Source organism: Notechis scutatus, chromosome 2 (genome assembly GCF_049901735.1).
Source record: "Notechis scutatus isolate UNSWTSFEM ecotype Mainland chromosome 2, rNotScu1.2, whole genome shotgun sequence".
NCBI classification, from domain to species: domain Eukaryota; kingdom Metazoa; phylum Chordata; class Lepidosauria; order Squamata; family Elapidae; genus Notechis; species Notechis scutatus.
The window spans coordinates 259,609,965-259,626,468 of NC_142010.1; the positions used below are offsets into that span (position 1 = coordinate 259,609,965).

Below are 16,504 nucleotides of genomic sequence, written 5' to 3' on the forward strand. Positions count from 1 at the left end.
GGAGGAAGAGGAGGAGGAGGAGGAAAAGAAGGAAGGAGGAGGGAGGAGGAGGAGATGAAGAGGAGGAAGGAGGAGGAGGAGGAGGAAGAAGAGGAGGAAGATGAGGAGGGGAGAGGAGGGAGTGGAAGGAGAGGAGGAAGAGAAGGAGGAAGAGGAGGAAGAGGGAGGAGGGGAGAGGAGGGAGTGGAAGGAGAGGAGGAAGAGGAGGAGGAAGATGAGGAGGAGGAGGTGAAGGGGAGGAAGTTGAGGAGGGGGAGAGGAGGGAGTGGAAGGAGAGGAGGAGGAAGAGGGGAATGAGAAGGAGGAGGAGGAGGAAGGGAGGAAGAAGAAGAGTAGGGGAGGAGGGGGAGGAGGGAGAGGGAAGGAGAGAAGGAGGAGAAGGAGAAAGAAGAGGAGGAGGGAGAGAGGAGGGAGAGGAAGGAGAGGATGATGATGATGAAGATGATGATGATCAGAAAGATGAGGAGGAGGAGAAGGAAGATGAGGAGGAGAAAGAGAAAGAGATTGGGAGCCAAGGGATCAAGAGCAGTGGTGGGATTCAACTTTTTTTTTACTACCGGTTCTGTGGGCATGGCTTGGTGGGCGTGGCAGGGGAAGGAGACTGTAAAATCTCCAGTCAGGGGTGGGATTTGCCGGTTCTCCAAACTACTCAAAATTTTCGCTACCGGTTCTCCAGAACTGGTCAGAACCTGCTGAAGACCACCTCCGATCAAGAGGGAAGAATAAATGAGCTCCTTGGCATTTGCAGAAGAATATACAATTCCTATTGTTTGGATTGTCATTTTTGTGCCAAGCAGTTAAAAGCCAAGGTTGGATCATGGTGCGTTCTCTCCCTGCCAATCACAGATGGATTGGCAGATTAGCAGGCAAGGTTGAAATTGCAACAGCAGGGCAGCTAGAGGGACCAAGCAGGTACACAGACTGTACGTGACCCAAAACTGCTTCTCAACAAGCTCAGCCAACATGTAGGAACGTTCATTGGATGCTTCATCCCTTCATCCCTGAGAGATATAATGGGGATATCTCATATCAATTGGCGATGGTGACTGGTAATCTACTAAGGGTGTTTGGTGAAAGCTTCAAAGTAAGCAAGTATTTTGGAGGTCTTTTTTTCAAAATAAAAAGATCCATTTTGAAGTGTTTCTTGAAACCAGCCAAGTGCAATGCAATACATTTATAGAGCCACTCATCTTCTAACCAACTAAGCTATCTTGTAGCTTAGAACTTTGCCTGACTTGTGTTTTGCAGATAATTGGGGAAATTCTCTGAGGTTTATCCATACCTCTTTCCTGTGTCCACTAGCTGGAGAATATTGTGACAGCAGTAAAAAGGACTTCAAAATAGAAAGTTGCTTTGGAAAGCAGCCAAAATTTAATCGAATTTTTGGCCTGCATTGTTTTGGGGAAGAAATGAATCTGTGTGAATTGATTATCCTATTGAAAAATAAAAGGCACCTAACACAATCCGGCTATTTACCTATTCAGTTTTTTCATTCGTCCATCAATTTATATGTCACCTTTTCTCCCTTGGCAACGTACCTGAAACCTGTGTTTAAAAACTTTTTTTTTTTAAAAAAAGAGACCAAACGGTAGCATAAAATTAATTCTAGCATGGTTGACCCAAATATAATAAAACAATGAAATTGAAGGAGCCAATGGAACAGCTGCAAAACAGGAGAAATGAAAACACAGACATAAAATTAATCAGAATGCTGCATTGCAGCACAGATAGATAATTTAAATCAAAAGGGTTAGAAATTACAGCTTTCTGCTTCAGTAGCTGGGCTTAGTGGCTATGTTCACCCAGCATGCTTATTAACTGAATTAATCCATTTTCTGGATTCACATAATAGAGTGAAACGGCAACCTAGCGAAACAGTTCGTTTGGACAAGATAGGATATTTTCAAGCGAAGCAATGAGAGAAGAATGAGAACCAACCATCTCTTCTATCATGTTCAGCGCTCCTGGAATTGGCGATAATCAACATTTTCCTGAAGACTGCAGACTTCAAAATCAGTGTTAATCTTTGGCGTTCTTGAATGAAATCCAGAGCAATTGAGGGTAGGACAAGAAGCAGTGGTGTTGTGGGCCACCAGTGGCCAGCGGAGCTGGCAGCAGATTCAGACAATGAGGAGGTTGGGGAGGAACATGGGCCAGTCCTGGAGTCTGCGGAAGGCCCTGACAAGGGCTCTGTGTTGGAGGCAGAGGTAGGTCCAGGGCCATCTGACAGTTATCAGCTGCCTTTGGAGTTGGACGTCAGTGAGGGAGAAGAGCAGCTGGAGCCTGTTCCCAGTGTGTGCATGCACAGAGCTGCCAGAAGAAGGGAACAGCTAAGGAACAAGGGTCGACTTGGGAGTGAAGCCACAGGTGGACGGTGAATGGCCCCTCCCATAGGGAATAAAAGAGGAGCAAAATGGGAGTAGGGTTTTTGCAGGAGACAATTAGTTCATTTGGGTGAAGATCGGTTCCTGCATTCTTGCCAATTATTGTCGGCTACAGTGTGGCACCTGAAAGATATCGGCCTGGCAACTCTCCAAGCCTGAGAAAGGTCTGTAACTGTGAATTGTCTTGAAAGACTGTTGGCTGGGACTTTGCTGGAGAGGAATTTCACTGTAAACTAAATAAAAGGGGTTTATCGGGATGAGGAGCCGGCTTCGTGCTGTTGGGGAAACCTAGGTCAGAAAAGGTAGAAGCTCATTAGAGGGAGATCTGACCTGGAAAATAAGGAGGAGTTTCTTGACAATGAGAACTGTTAGTCGGTGGAATAACTGGTCTCCTGGTATTGTGGGGCTCCATCTCTGCAGGATTTTAAGAAAAGATTGGACAACCATTTAGTCAGGATGGAATAAGGACACCTGCTTTGGGCAGGTGTCCTTATTCCAATAACAATATATAGTCATCAAATACAATATATAGTCATGGTGGCGCAGTGGTTAGAATGCAGTATTGAAGGCTAATTCTGCTGACTGCCAGCTGCCTACAGTTTGGCAGTTAGGATACACCCAGAGACGGCCGCAGTCTAGGACAGGCGATATGGAGAAACGTTGTAGAGCTTACCTCGTAGACAGACCTGTGCGTTAATGTTTTATTCCAGCGGTCATGTCAAAACGTCCATATATCATCCTAAGTCAGCGTCCGGGGTTATCAGTTTGCAGCCAGTGTCAAAAGAGGTCATTAACTTACAACAACGCCAGTGAATCCTTTTGGTCGAGATGAGAAACCCCCTTTTCTTCTTTTCAGCAAACAGCGTTTTCACCATCACCTTCATTGTCAGATCCAGAAAAGCACAAACAGGACCTCTTGCCCCTCTTATGGTGATTTTACAACCACCCAAAAACTGTTTACAGTTAAGTGAACACACTTAACTCACAACGTTTATACCCAACAACACCCTGGCAGTTACATTCTCACCGGCTCAAGGTTGACTCTGCCTTCCCCGCTTCCGCAGACAGTAAAGTGAGGACCCAGATTGTTGAGGGCAATAGGCTGACTCTGTAAACCATTTAGAGAGGGCTGTAAAGTGGTATATAAGTCTAAGTGCTACTGTCACTTAGTTATAAGTCACTATCTAAGAGTGTAGTGGTGTAGTGGTTAGAATGCAGTATTGCAGGCTAATTCTGCACATTGCCAGCAGTTTAACTCACCAGCTCAAGGTTGACTCAGCCTTCCATCCTTCTGAGGTGGGGAAAATGAGGAGCCAGATTGTTGGGGGCAATTGGTTGACTCTGTAAACCACTTACGCGTTAAATCCCCCCCCCTACTTGGAAATAAATATAAATTCACCCTCCCCCTCCGCCAGCGTCCCACCACCAGGCCGCTTTGTTAAAGGAGGACCCCAATTGGTGGGGGGGTGGTTGACTCTGTAAACCATTTAGAGAGGGCTGTTAAGCACTGTGAAGTGGTATATAAGTTGAAGTGCTATTGCTACTGCTATTGTTATATAAGTAGATATAGAGATATTGATTGATGTCATTTGATATTATTTAACTTATTTTTACCTTAGAATTTTACTTCTATATCTTAGTTTGAGAGAAATAACATTCTGTTTCCTAGTTTTAGAGACCCAAGTCACCCAAGAAATACTAGTGACAAAAATATTCTGTGGTATTCCTTCAGCTAATATTTGATATCTGGTTTTCCTTTTTTTTTTTTTAAACTGGGCAACAGTTACTTAATTGTTTCTTTCAATGTTCAGTGTCTTTGACCAAAATAAACTGTAATTTGTCCTGACTACTTCAGATATGAGGTCTAGTTTAGATCACACTTAAATAATGACTTGGACAAAGGAAGGAGGCTTAGAGAAGATCATTAAGGATAATTAGCGTGATCAGTGAAAAAACTAGAAATATTTACCATTAGAGAAGAGGTGGCTGCGTGATAGATCTTAGGTTACCAAACTTCAAAAAGAAAAAAAAAAACTTGGAAGAAAATTTGGAAGGAAACTAAAAGCTGTTTTCCATAATTGTATCCATGAGAATCCACTCTGCTGTTGTGTTATCCTCTTTTTGATGGATTTGAATTGATTTTGGAATCAGTTCAGAAAGCTATATATTTGAGGGGCTGACATAAGGAAAAGGAATCAAGCTTTTCTCCAAAGTCCCTGAGGGCAGGACAAGAATTTATGGATGGAAATGAATCAAGGAGAGAAGCAACCTAGAACTAAGGATAAATTTCCTGACTATGAGAACAATTAATCAGTGGAACGGCTTGTCTTCAAAAGTTGTAGGTACTCCACTTTTTATTTGAAAAATAAGAAAAAGAACTACAAAGCTCAAATGTATATATGTATATATCTTTTGAAAATTTCTAAATGCAAAATATTTTGACAGAAATGTATATCAAAGACGACCACCATGTTCACTATTTTTTAATTTTTATACTCAATTAATTTTTTTAAAAAAGTTGTAGATACTCCAACACTGGAGGTTTTAAAGAAGGTATTGGACAACCATTTTCCTAAAATGGTGTACGGTCTCCTGGTTGAGCAGTGGGCTGGACTAGAAGACTGGCTTCGCTCTACTTTCCCAATGTGCTGCCACCGCCGTGTTCGAGGCGCTGGCCCCGCAGGCATGCCGGGAAAGTAGACCAAAGCCAGTCTGGCTTTGCTCTACATTTCAAATGCGCCGCCACTGCCACGTTCGAGGCACCGGCACCGGAGCGGTGCAACAGTCAGATAAATAGCAGATAATCAGAATTGGAAGGGACCTTGTAGGTCATCTACTCCAACCCCCTATCCAAGCGGGAGACCCTACATCATTTCTGACAAATGGCAGTCCAATCTCTTCTTGAAAGTCTCAGGTGATGGCGCTCCCACAACCTCCAAGGGCAACTTCTGTTCCATGGGTTGATTGTTCTCACTGTCAGAAAGTTTCTCGTTATCTCCAGGTTGAATCTCTCCTTGTTCAGTTTCCATCCATTATTCCTTGTCTGGCCTACAGGCACTTTAGAAAATAGCTTGACCCTCTTCTCGTCTCTGTGGCAGCCCCTCAAATATTGGAAGACTGCTATCCTGTCTCCCCTGGTCCTTCTCTTCCCTAGACCAGCCATGCCCAGTTCCTGCAACCGTTCGTTGTATGTTTTAGCCTCCAGTCCCCTAATCATCCTGGCTGCTCTTCTCTGCACTCTTTCTAGAGCCTCAACATCTTTTTATAGTGTGGTGACCAAAACTGGATATAATATTCTAGGTGTAGTTTTACTAATGCTTTATAGAGTGGTATCAGTACCTCACTTGATCTCGATTGTATCCCTCTGTTAATGCAACTTAGGATTGCATTGGCTTTTTTTGGCTGCCATCGCACACTGCTGGCTCATATTTACCTGGTTGTCCACTAAGACTCCAAGATCCCTCTCACAGTTACTGCTATTGAGCCTGGTTTCACCCAGTCTATATGTGTCCTTTGGGTTTTTCTTGCCTAAGTGTAGGACTTTTCTCTGCAATGAATTTAATTTGGTTCGTCAATGTGGTAAGCCTGCGGGGCCAGCGCCTCAAACCCTTGCCTCTTAACGCCCCCTGCTGGCCCCCTTGCCTCTTAGTATCCCCCTAAGGCAGGGGTCCCCAACCACGTCCGCGGACCGGTACCGGTCCGTGGAAAAGTCCTACCGGGCCGCTGGTTTTGCTAGGCGCCGCCATCTTTTGATGAAAAGTGCTTCCGGTGAGCTTTTCCGGGTAGAAAGCTCACCGGAAGCACTTTTTCATCAAAAAGATGGCGGCGCCCAGCTAATGCCGGTACCGGGCCGCGCCATAAAAAGGTTGGGGATACCGGGCCGCGCATAAGAAAGGTTGGGGATCACTGCCCTAAGGGATCCCACTGCCCCCTAGGGGGCAGTACTGCCCACTTTGGGAACCACTGAATTAGATGATCTCCAAGGTCCCTTCCAACTCTGTTAGTACTGTTGCAGTAAAGACTTTCTAAATATTTCAGAAGACATATTGGTTATGCATCTACCCCCATGCACATTAATGCAAGCATGCAGATTCACAGAAGCCCTGAAAGGATGTGTACATAAATAAAATACAAATGGTAGGAACGCAACATCCAAGACCCGGTAATATATGCCATCAGGAAAATGAATGGAATAAGAAGCAGGATTTTAGTGAAAAGAAACACACAATACATTTCAATTGTGTTCGCTTTGGCGGATGAGCTGAATAAATATTCTTTTTCTGTATATTCCCCCTTGGAACACGACCAAATCTTTTTGTCAAAAGAAGATTGTGATTAGTAATAGTCAGTGGCATGGGAGAGCACAGGCCCAGCATACACAATAACACACAACATGCACAACTCGGCTCCTGGATGAATTCATTTTCTGGGATGGCAGCACATGCTGTGCTACAAATTAACTCAGTAGTTTGGGAGCTGCACAACTCACCAAGCCATAAAAGAAGCATATAACAACCCATGGTTGAACTTTGAGCGGGGGGTTGGACTAGAAGACCTCCAAGGTCCCTTTCCTTTATGGATAGAATAGAATAGCAGAGTTGGAATGGACAGATAACAGATAACAGATAATCAGAGTTGGAAGGGACCTTGTAGGTCATCTAGTCCAACCCCCCACCCAAGCAGGAGACCCTACACCATTTCTGACAAATGGCAGTCCAACCTCTTCTTGAAAGTCTCAAGTGATGGCGCTCCCATGACTTCCTGAGGGAACTTCTGTTCCATTGGTTGATTGTTTCCATCCATTATTCCTTGTCTGGCCTTCAAGTGCCTTGGAAAATAGCTTGACCCCTTCGTCCTCTCTGTGGCAGCCTCTCAGATATTGGAAGACTGCTATCCTGTCTCCCCTGGTCCTTCTCTTGACTAGCCATGCCCAGTTCCTGTAACTGTTCTTCATATGCTTTAGTCTCCAGTCCCCTAGTTGTTATGTCCCACCTTCAAAATCAAATAAGCAACGCCGAAAGCAGTCGTCCTCAAAAGCAAAACAAACAAAGAGGAGTTTCAGAAGATAACAGCTGCTATTATTCACAGTCTACAGCACATTAATCCTGGCTTAAATCCACAAGCCTCCGAGCTTTGACCATTGCTTCTCCACGTAAATTAAACGCTTTGTTCCTGACAAATTTTCAAACTCAGGCGGATCCTTTTATAGTTATTAGGGCAACAGTTAATTTCCCTAATTACTGACTTGCCCTTCTCCTGCGTTCCAGCTGATCTTGCCTCTTAAAGCGGCGTCTATTCCTGACATCTAACCAACAATTCTCCAAGTTCTCATCTCCACTTGAAGATTCTCTTAAAACTTCTCTGTCAGCCATTCCCGGCTGATGATCAGATACTGAACCAGAGGAGGTCGAAGGTCCTGACCATTCTACTAAATCAGGTCTGTCCTCTCTAGTCACGTCCATCTCCTCCTCCTGATTATCATTCCAATCATTGAGCCATGCTGGCTCATATTTCTCTGCCATGTCCTCCTCACTTGAGCTCATATCAGCCACAGGAGCTGAATCCAAGTCCGGAGCCACAACACCTAGTCATCCTGGTTGCTCTTCTCTGCACTCTTTCTAGAGTCTCAACCTCTTTTTTTATAGTGTGGTGACCAAAACTTGGAGGGACCTTGGAGGTCTTCTAGTCCAACCCCCTGCCTAGGCAGGAAACCCTACACAACTTCAGACAAATGGTTATCCAACCTCTTTTTAAAAACTTCCAATGTTGGAGCATTTTTTACAACTTCTGGAGGCAAGTTGTTCCATTGGTTAATTGTTCTAACTGTCAGGAAATTCCTCCTTAATTCTAGGTTGCTTCTCTCCTTGACTAGTTTCCACCCATTGCTTCTTGTCCTGCCTTCAGGTGCTTTGGATAATAGCTTGACTCCCTCTTCTTTGTGGCAGCCCCTTTCAACTCTTATCTTCTGTCCTTCATTAAAAGATATGAAGAATGGTTGCAGGAATTGGTTTGGCTAGTCTAAAGAAAAGAAGAATTGGGGGGGTGGGGTGACATGATAGCAGTATTCCAGGAGTTGAGGGGCTGCCACAAAGAAGAGGGGGGTCAACTTATTTTCTAAAGCACTAGAAGACAGAACAGGAAGCAATGGATGGAAACTAACCAAGGTGAGAAGTAAGCTGGAATTCAGGAGAAACTTCCTAAGAGTGAGGACAATTAAACTTGCTTCCAGAAGTTGTGGATGCCCCATCACTGGAAGTTTTTAAGAAGAGATTGGACAACCTCTTTTCTGAAATGGAATAGGGCAATGGTGGCTAACCTTTTTGGGTTCCTGTGCTCACATGCCAGCACCCAGAAGGCAATGTGCCCCCCTCACATCCCCTACGCATGCGCGTGCAATCCCACCCCCAATCCCCCACTGCCCTCTTACCTGCACTGTGCCTCATAGCTGATTTTTGGCTGGTTTGAGGCTTTTTTTTCGACCTCCCAAAAGCTTGAGGAAGGTTTCTGCAGGCTTCTGCAAGGTTTGCAGGCCAAAAACTGTCCCCGTTTTGTCATTTCCTGTTTTTCCGAAAATACCGGAAGTGATGAAACAGGGCTAGTTTTCGGCCTGCAAAGCTTGCAGAAGCCTGCAGAAGCCTTCCTCAAGCCTTTAGGAGGCCGAAAAAAGGACTCAAACCGGCTGAAAATCAGATGAGCAGTGAGGTAAATTTGCCTGCAGCTTGTGTGCCACCACAAATGGCTCTGTGTGCTACCTGTGGCATGCGTGCCATAGGTTTGCCATCACAGGAATAGGGTCCTCTGCTTGAGCAGGGGGCTAAAAGACCTCCAAGTTTTCTTCCAAACTTTGTTATTCTGTTATTCACCGTGAAATATCAAAAAATGATTAAAAAAAAATAAGAATAGTAGGTTTGGCACCCTCATGATAGAAACAGGAATACGTTGCATTTTTAAATTTAAATTTTTATTCTTTGTTGCAAAAGGAGCTGGAGTAGCAGGGTGATTAGAGTGCAGTATTGCAGGCTAATTATGCCGACTGCCAACAGTTCGATCCTGACCAGCTCAAGGTTGACTCAGCTTTCCATCCTTCTGAGGTGGGTAAAATGAGGAGCCAAATTGTTGAGGGCAAGAGGCTGACATTGGGAAACTGTTTAGAGAGGCCTGTAAAGCAATGGGAAGCGGTATATAAGTGCTGTTGCTATTTAATAGCAAGGCAAGGCGTGTGTGATTTGGAGATCCACTACTATCTTTTCTGCCTCCTAATTGTCTGGATGTCAATTAATGTATTAATACATTCTGTGAAAACAAGTGTAACTATTTTCAAACACAGGTCGGGGTTAGCTGATATAAATGAATCGTTCGCCACCTTGCACACACACACACACACACACGCCTGGTGTCTACAACTGATTAGTCGCCTAATAAATTCTTTAATTACATTGAATAAATAATGGGTCCTGACTTACTGAAATGGTAATTCTTCTAAATTAATTATTAACTGCCCGCAAAAAATGAGGTTATTGCAAGAACGAGAGAAGGCAATCCCTGCTTTTAATCAAGTATGATTACGATTAAAGCCACAAAGTCCCAATTTGCATTTTATTCAGTGGACGAGACTTCAAGTCCATCCCAACAACAATTGTGGCACGCTTTTAATGCTGAAATGCATTTGTGACTCTCCGCTGGGTTCCCACTTCTAGTGCCGACAATAAACACTACACAGGTAGTCCTTGACTTACAACATCTCCTGGGGAGTGGCCCAAAGTCACCCAACCGGCTTCCAGAACTAGAACTCACAGTCTTCTGGTTTGTAGCCTAGTGCCTTAATCCTAAGCCAAACGGGGGACTTGGGAGTATTGTAGAGCTTGTGTAGCGGCTGTATTGATTGTTATATGGATGGATATAACTACCCCGATTATGAATTTTGCTATATAATTTGCTGTACAGCCAGAAAAAAATGAAGTGGAGTGGAGTAAGAGGAAGCAGTGAGAGACAAATGTTTAAAATTGGTATCAGCCTTTCGAGTTCAAACCAGATCAAGGAGGAGGCACAGAAGGATTCTGGGGTTGCAGTCGGGTATAATAACAGAAACTTGAAAGCCCGTCCAAGTTTCTCATTATCGCCTCTTATGCTAAAGAAAATCAAGATAGGGTTACCTAGAGTTTCTTTCTCATGCTCCTTTCTAGCTCTGGACTGTCGTCTTTTCTTCCTCTTCCATGAATCCCTTATACCTTTCCCCTCCCTTCCCCCAAATCACCTCCAAATTCCTTTACAGAACCGTGTTTTAAAGACTGGAATTGAGCACCGTTTGAAACGGAGATCTCGGGCACTTGTCTCTTTACCTGGAGGGAGGTTGCCGGTCTTGCGAATATGTACAAAACACTCGATGTCGTTCCCGATGCTGCACTGCTCGAGGGCTTTGCGGATCTCTTCGTAGTTCTGTCATAGGGGAGAGAACGTTGCTTTTAGTGGCGGGAAAACGGCATGCCCCGAATCGCTCCTTTGTTCCCGAATCAAAATGCCAAAGCCACCCAACTGGCTTTTATGCCTAAGCAGAGACCAGAACTCACACTCTCTTCTGGCCTCTTCTGGTGATTGGCCCAAAGTCACCCAGCCAACTTTCTGGTGAAACTAGTATTCACAGTCACCTGGTGATTGACCCAACATCACCCAGCTAGCTTTCATACCAAAGGTGGGACTAGAACTCACTGTCTCCTGATGATTGGCCCAAGATCACCCACCTGGCTTTTGCGCCTAAGGTAGGACCAGCCTTACTCATAGTCTCCTAGTTTTTATAGACTTTTATACATAAGATGGGACTAGAACTCACTGTCTCCTGGTGATTGGCCCAAGGCCACCCAGCTAGCTTTTGTGCCTAAGGTGCGACTAGAACTCACAGTCTCCTGGTGATTGGCCCAAAGTCACCCAGCTAGCTTTCATACCTATGGTGAAACTAGAATTCACACTCTCCTGGTGATTGACCCAATGTCACTCAGCTGGCTTTCATACCGAAGGTGGAATTAGAATTCATTGTCTCCTGGTGATTGGCCCAAGGCCACCCAGCTAGCCTTTGTGCCTAAGGTGCGACTAGAACTCACCGTCTCCTGGTGGTTGGCCCAAAGTCACCCAGCTAGCTTTTATACCTATGGTGAAACTGGAACTCACACTCTCCTGGTGATTGATCCAATGTCACTCAGCTGGCTTTTACACCTTAGGTGGGACCAGCCTTACTCACACTCTCCTAGTTTCTAACCTGATGCCTTAACCACTGCCCCGAAATTTCTTTCACGACAAAGGAGGAGAATGTTTTTAATAAAGCTTGATTCCTGCTGAGACCTCCCAAAGTTAAACATCTTGGCTCACCTCCCAGGAATAAAATGGCTGGGCCGAGCTCTTTGCCATTCTTGTTGTGTGAACCTGTCAAGCAACAACTCCCGGAAAAGAAGCAACGCAACAGCCTGAATTTTGTAGGCAGGAGATTTCTGCACAAATCTGCGAGCCCCCTCAGCAGACAAACCTTAAACCTGCTTTTCAGTTCGTTGCTCTAAAACCAGCGTTTTGCAAACGTAGCCAGTTTAAGGTGTGTGGACTTCAATTCCCAGAAGTCCCCCACCCACCAACCCAGCCAGCATGCTGGGAGTTGAAGCCCACAAATCTTCAAGTGGACAAGTCTGAAGAAAAAAAAAGTATTTTCTCTAATGCTTAATTGTGCAACGCAGAAATGCCAAAAGGCAAAAATGGAAGGTTCCCTCCCGTTCCCTTCTGTATGTCTTTCATCCCACACATGTGTGATCCCTACAGACCCTGTTGTTTCCAAATTCCAACAAATTTTATTCTACTAATTTCTTTTTTTCCCAGTTCCCACACTACATACGCTCCATTCTCCCTCCCCAGCTTAAAAATGGCAAAAAAAGAAAAAAAATTAAAATGTGTCTTCTTTGGGAAAGAGAGTGTTGGAAGAAATATCCTTCTGGGTTCAGTTTCCAAGAAACATGGAGGCTGTTTGGAAAGATGGTTTAATGGTGGACAGGACCACATGGCTTGGAGCTCCAAAGTGAAAAGGACGATCACATGCTTCAAGGTGAAGGAAATGAAGGAGCCAAGATGCTGAGTGACCCTTAGTTTTATACCCTCTGTTTGGCCCCACCTTAATGTTTCCTGTTCCTGTGTAAGAAATGTATCCCATTAGCTGTCAGACTCCCAGGGGTGGTGGTCTTAGCTAACTTTGTAGGCTTTGTCTGGACCAGGGGTCGCCAACCTTTTGGACCTCAGGGACCACCGAATTCATAATTTTAAATCCCGCAGACCACTCATATGAATTTTGACTGACGGTGGCTTGCTGACGTTTTCCCAGAGTCTCTGCAAAAAGCAGCAGATACCCTGGGAAAATCCCCCAAAAAGTCTGCAGGAAAATTCCCCACTCCGTTTTCCTACCAATTGGTCATTCTTTATTTGGGATTGCAGGATAACGTCTCCAGCTCCATTCTCAGGGGGAGAGACTTTCAGCTTCATGCAAGGAAAGCAGCAGAAGCAGCCGAAGTCTTTCTTTCTCTCCCCCAAACTCCGCCAGAAATGAGTCTTTGCCGGTGCAGCCTCTTGGAGCAGGAGGCCTTGCAGGGTCCCAAAGACTCATTTCTGGCAGAGTTTGGGGGAGAGAAAGAAAGACTTTTGCTGCTTTCCTTGCGTGCAGCCAAAAGCAGAAGAAGAAAGAAGCGGAAAGAAGCAGCCCGGTGGCCAGGCCAGATGCGTGGGGCGCATGGGGCAAGTTGCCCCCCTCTGCCCTTTCCCCCCTCCCCTCACTACCTTGTGTTGTTTGCAATGCAAGTGATGCAAGCCTTGTGTTCCCGTGGGCCATGTGGGTGGTGCAGCCTTGAGTTCCCATGCAGCCTGGATTAATTGTTTTGGGGGCGACATTTCTCTGCGGACCACCAAATTTTTTTCGTGGACCACCAATGGTCCCCGGCCCACTGGTTGGTGACCACTGGTCTGGACTACATGGCTTCACCTGAGTGCTGGCTGATGCAATCTTCCCAGGCCATGTGGTGAGATGGGCAGAGGGCTTTGTTATGTAGAATACTTTGGCCCAGGCCTTAATGGCCCACCCATTAACAAAGGTGAGGGTGAGTTCTGCTTTTGACGTGAGCTCCTGCTTCTGAGTTTCTACTTCTCTTTTTAGGGGAAATATTCTGCCTTTTTAGTATATCCTAAAATATTTCATTTTCCTAGGAGAGGGGTGGGTGCTAACTTCTTACAAGAGAAAGCAGATTATAAAGGGTGTATCTTTTCATGGACAATTCTACCTTCTCTTCCCCCCCTTGCAAAATCTATTTCCAACCCTACCCAGCTGTTTCAAGGTCTTGAAATGCAAATAGTGCAAACCTGAACATGATTCAACCAATTTTCTGTAAGGCAAATAAAGTTAATTGGCTCACTGTCTCATCATCTTAAAACCCCTTTAGGCATAATCACTGGCGTTACATTTCTCTGAAGTCCTTTTTTTTAAAAAAAAAATGTAATATATTTGTTGGCTACTTTATAGCTAATATAACATGTGGCAAGCAAACAAATGACCCCACTGCGATTTCTTTCCTGCTTAAAGTGATTACTCTATTAATATATATATATATATATATATATATATATATATATATATATATATATATATATATATATATATATATATATATATATATATATATATATTGTCTCTTATATATATAAGAGATATCGGCATGAAATGTGGAGATTGAAAAGACCGTTGGTAATAAAATGCTTGCTTTGCAATGCCTGCAATTTAAGGCTGAGCATTTTCAGGGCTGCAAAACATTTGGTCCGAATTTGGGGAAGAGTCTTTGTTAAACAAAATCTTTCTGTAAATGAACCCATGAGGAATTTTCTTTCTTTCTTTCTTTCTTTCTTTCTTTCTTTCTTTCTTTCTTTCTTTCTTTCTTTCTTTCTTTCTTTCTTTCTTTCTTTCTTTCTTCCTCCCCTTCCCATCCCTTCTTCTTCTCCTCCTCCTTCTCCTCCTCTTCTTTCTTTCTTTTCTTCCTTCCTTCCTCCCCCTTCCCTCCTCCTCCTCCTCCCTCTTCTTGTTCTTTCTTTCCTTTTCTTTCTCTTCCTGCCTTCCTTGCTCCTTCCCTTCCCCTCATCTTCTTTCTCTTCCTTCCTTTCTTCCCCTTCTGACCCTCCTTCTCCTCTTTCTTTCTTTTTCCTTCCTTCCTTCCCTCTTCCATCCTCCTTCTCCCCTTCTTTCTTTCCTTCCTTCCTTCCTTCTCTTTCTTCTGTCCTTCCTTCCTTGCTCCTTCCCTTCCTACTTCCTCTTCTTTCTTTCTTTCTTTCTTTCTTTCTTTCTTTCTTTCTTTCTTTCTTTCTTTCTTTCTTTCTTTCTTTCTTTCTTTCTTTCTTTCTTTCTTTCTTTTTTTCTCAAGATGCATCAGTTGTAAACCCTAAGTGCACAACACAACAGGTTTATTTTTTTTACTTATGACCAGCAACACATTAACAGTTAATTTGGGATTTTTCTCCTTTTCCTCCTTTTTGCATATAAGTCAAAATAGCTGGTTGATTCCCCCCTCAAAAAAAACCCTGTTTGTAGGAAATATAGATGTAGGTCGTCATTCCATTAAAAAATAATAATGAATGTTTGTTGCAGTGTTGCCTCATAGGTCTGGAGCTTTTTTGCCAACAAAATTCCCTAGTGTTTTTATTTTCATGAATACATGCATTTTTTTAATGTTTTTCCCCTGCAGTATACTTTTGTCCATGGATTTTTTTTAATTTAAAAATCAAATGATAAATAAGCTTGTACGTTGGCTTGAAAATGCGGAGTGAGATAATGTCTAGTCCAGATGTTGTCTTCAGTTTCTTTCTTTCTCATCTTTCCCTGCCGTTTCTTTCATCACCCTTCTGCTTATTTCAACTCTCTCTCTCTCTCTCTCTTTTTATTTAACCACAAAGTCTCAGTTGAGTAGGATAGAATAGTTTCAAAACATTTTTTGACACTGTGCAGAAGGCAACCATCTGGAAGTAAGTTTGGCTTTTCCTTGCCAGCATGGTATATCTGTCCTCATAATGTCATGACACAAGAACATCTAAAGAACTCTTGAGTAGCTTTTATTATGAGCCCTGACTTCTATTAAGGTTTATTTTATTTATTTATTTATTTCTCAAAAGCTTACAACAGAACAGAAACAAGAATAAACATAAGTTGAAATGCAAGAAATAGGGACTAATAATTGGGGACAATAGGACAGGGACGGTAGGCACGATTGTGTGCTTATGCACGCCCCTTACAGACCTCTTAGGAATGGGGTGAGGTCAATAGAGGTTAGTTTGAAGGTAAAGGAGTGGAATTTGAGCAGGTGACAACAGAATCAGGTAGTGGGTTCCAGATACTGACCACTCTTGTTGCTGAAATCGTACTTCCTGCAATCGAGTTTGGAGCGGTTTACATTTAGTTTATATCTGTTGTGTGCTCTTGTGTGGTTGTTGTTAAAGCTGAAATATTCATTAACTGGTAAGACGTTGTAACCTATGATTTTATGTACTATGCTTAAGTCCAATCTTAAGGTTCTCACCTCATCCAGCTCATGATTGTCCCAAAGGTGTTTTTTCAAGAGGCAACTGGACAGAGAGGACCTGTGATGACCTGGAGTGTACCACAAACGTAACAAAAACCAAAACGTAAATAAATGTTTTTTAATGCCTTCAACTTGGCTTCACTGTTCAATTGTTCACAGTTGGAGGTTAAACTCTTTCCAAAATAACATTCCAAACGAAAGAAATACAGTCCAAACTCAAATAGCAGATAATGAAGCAATAAAAAAAAACAAAAACAAACCGCACTGAAGAAAGTTCCACGACAGACCAGGATAATTAATTTCAAACCTCGAGAAGATAACCAGGTACAGTCCATTGGAAGAACGCCAATCAAGATAAACCTCATCCAGGAATAAAACACTCTTTGTTTCCAGCGTTTGCTAGCACGCAGGTCCAAACTCTTATGCAGTTCTCACACCTGCATCCCATGAAGAGGATCATGGCTCTCTCCTCCTGAGTAGAACACGTCTTTCCCTTATCCTCTCCTCCCTGCGTGCCCTAGGATGCATAGGGGATGGGTCTGG

At 43.7% G+C, this 16,504-nt stretch overlaps 1 long non-coding RNA gene across 1 annotated transcript; it reads right to left on the bottom strand.

The window, feature by feature from the left end:
* Window positions 1–1,943: 1,943 nt before the first annotated feature.
* On the bottom strand, window positions 1,944–16,031 carry LOC148132617 (uncharacterized). Its single transcript, XR_015747372.1, has 3 exons — window positions 15,959–16,031; window positions 10,724–10,820; window positions 1,944–2,798 (listed from the first exon to the last, which is right to left on the bottom strand). It is a non-coding gene; the product is annotated as an uncharacterized LOC148132617 (long non-coding RNA).
* Window positions 16,032–16,504: the final 473 nt, after the last annotated feature.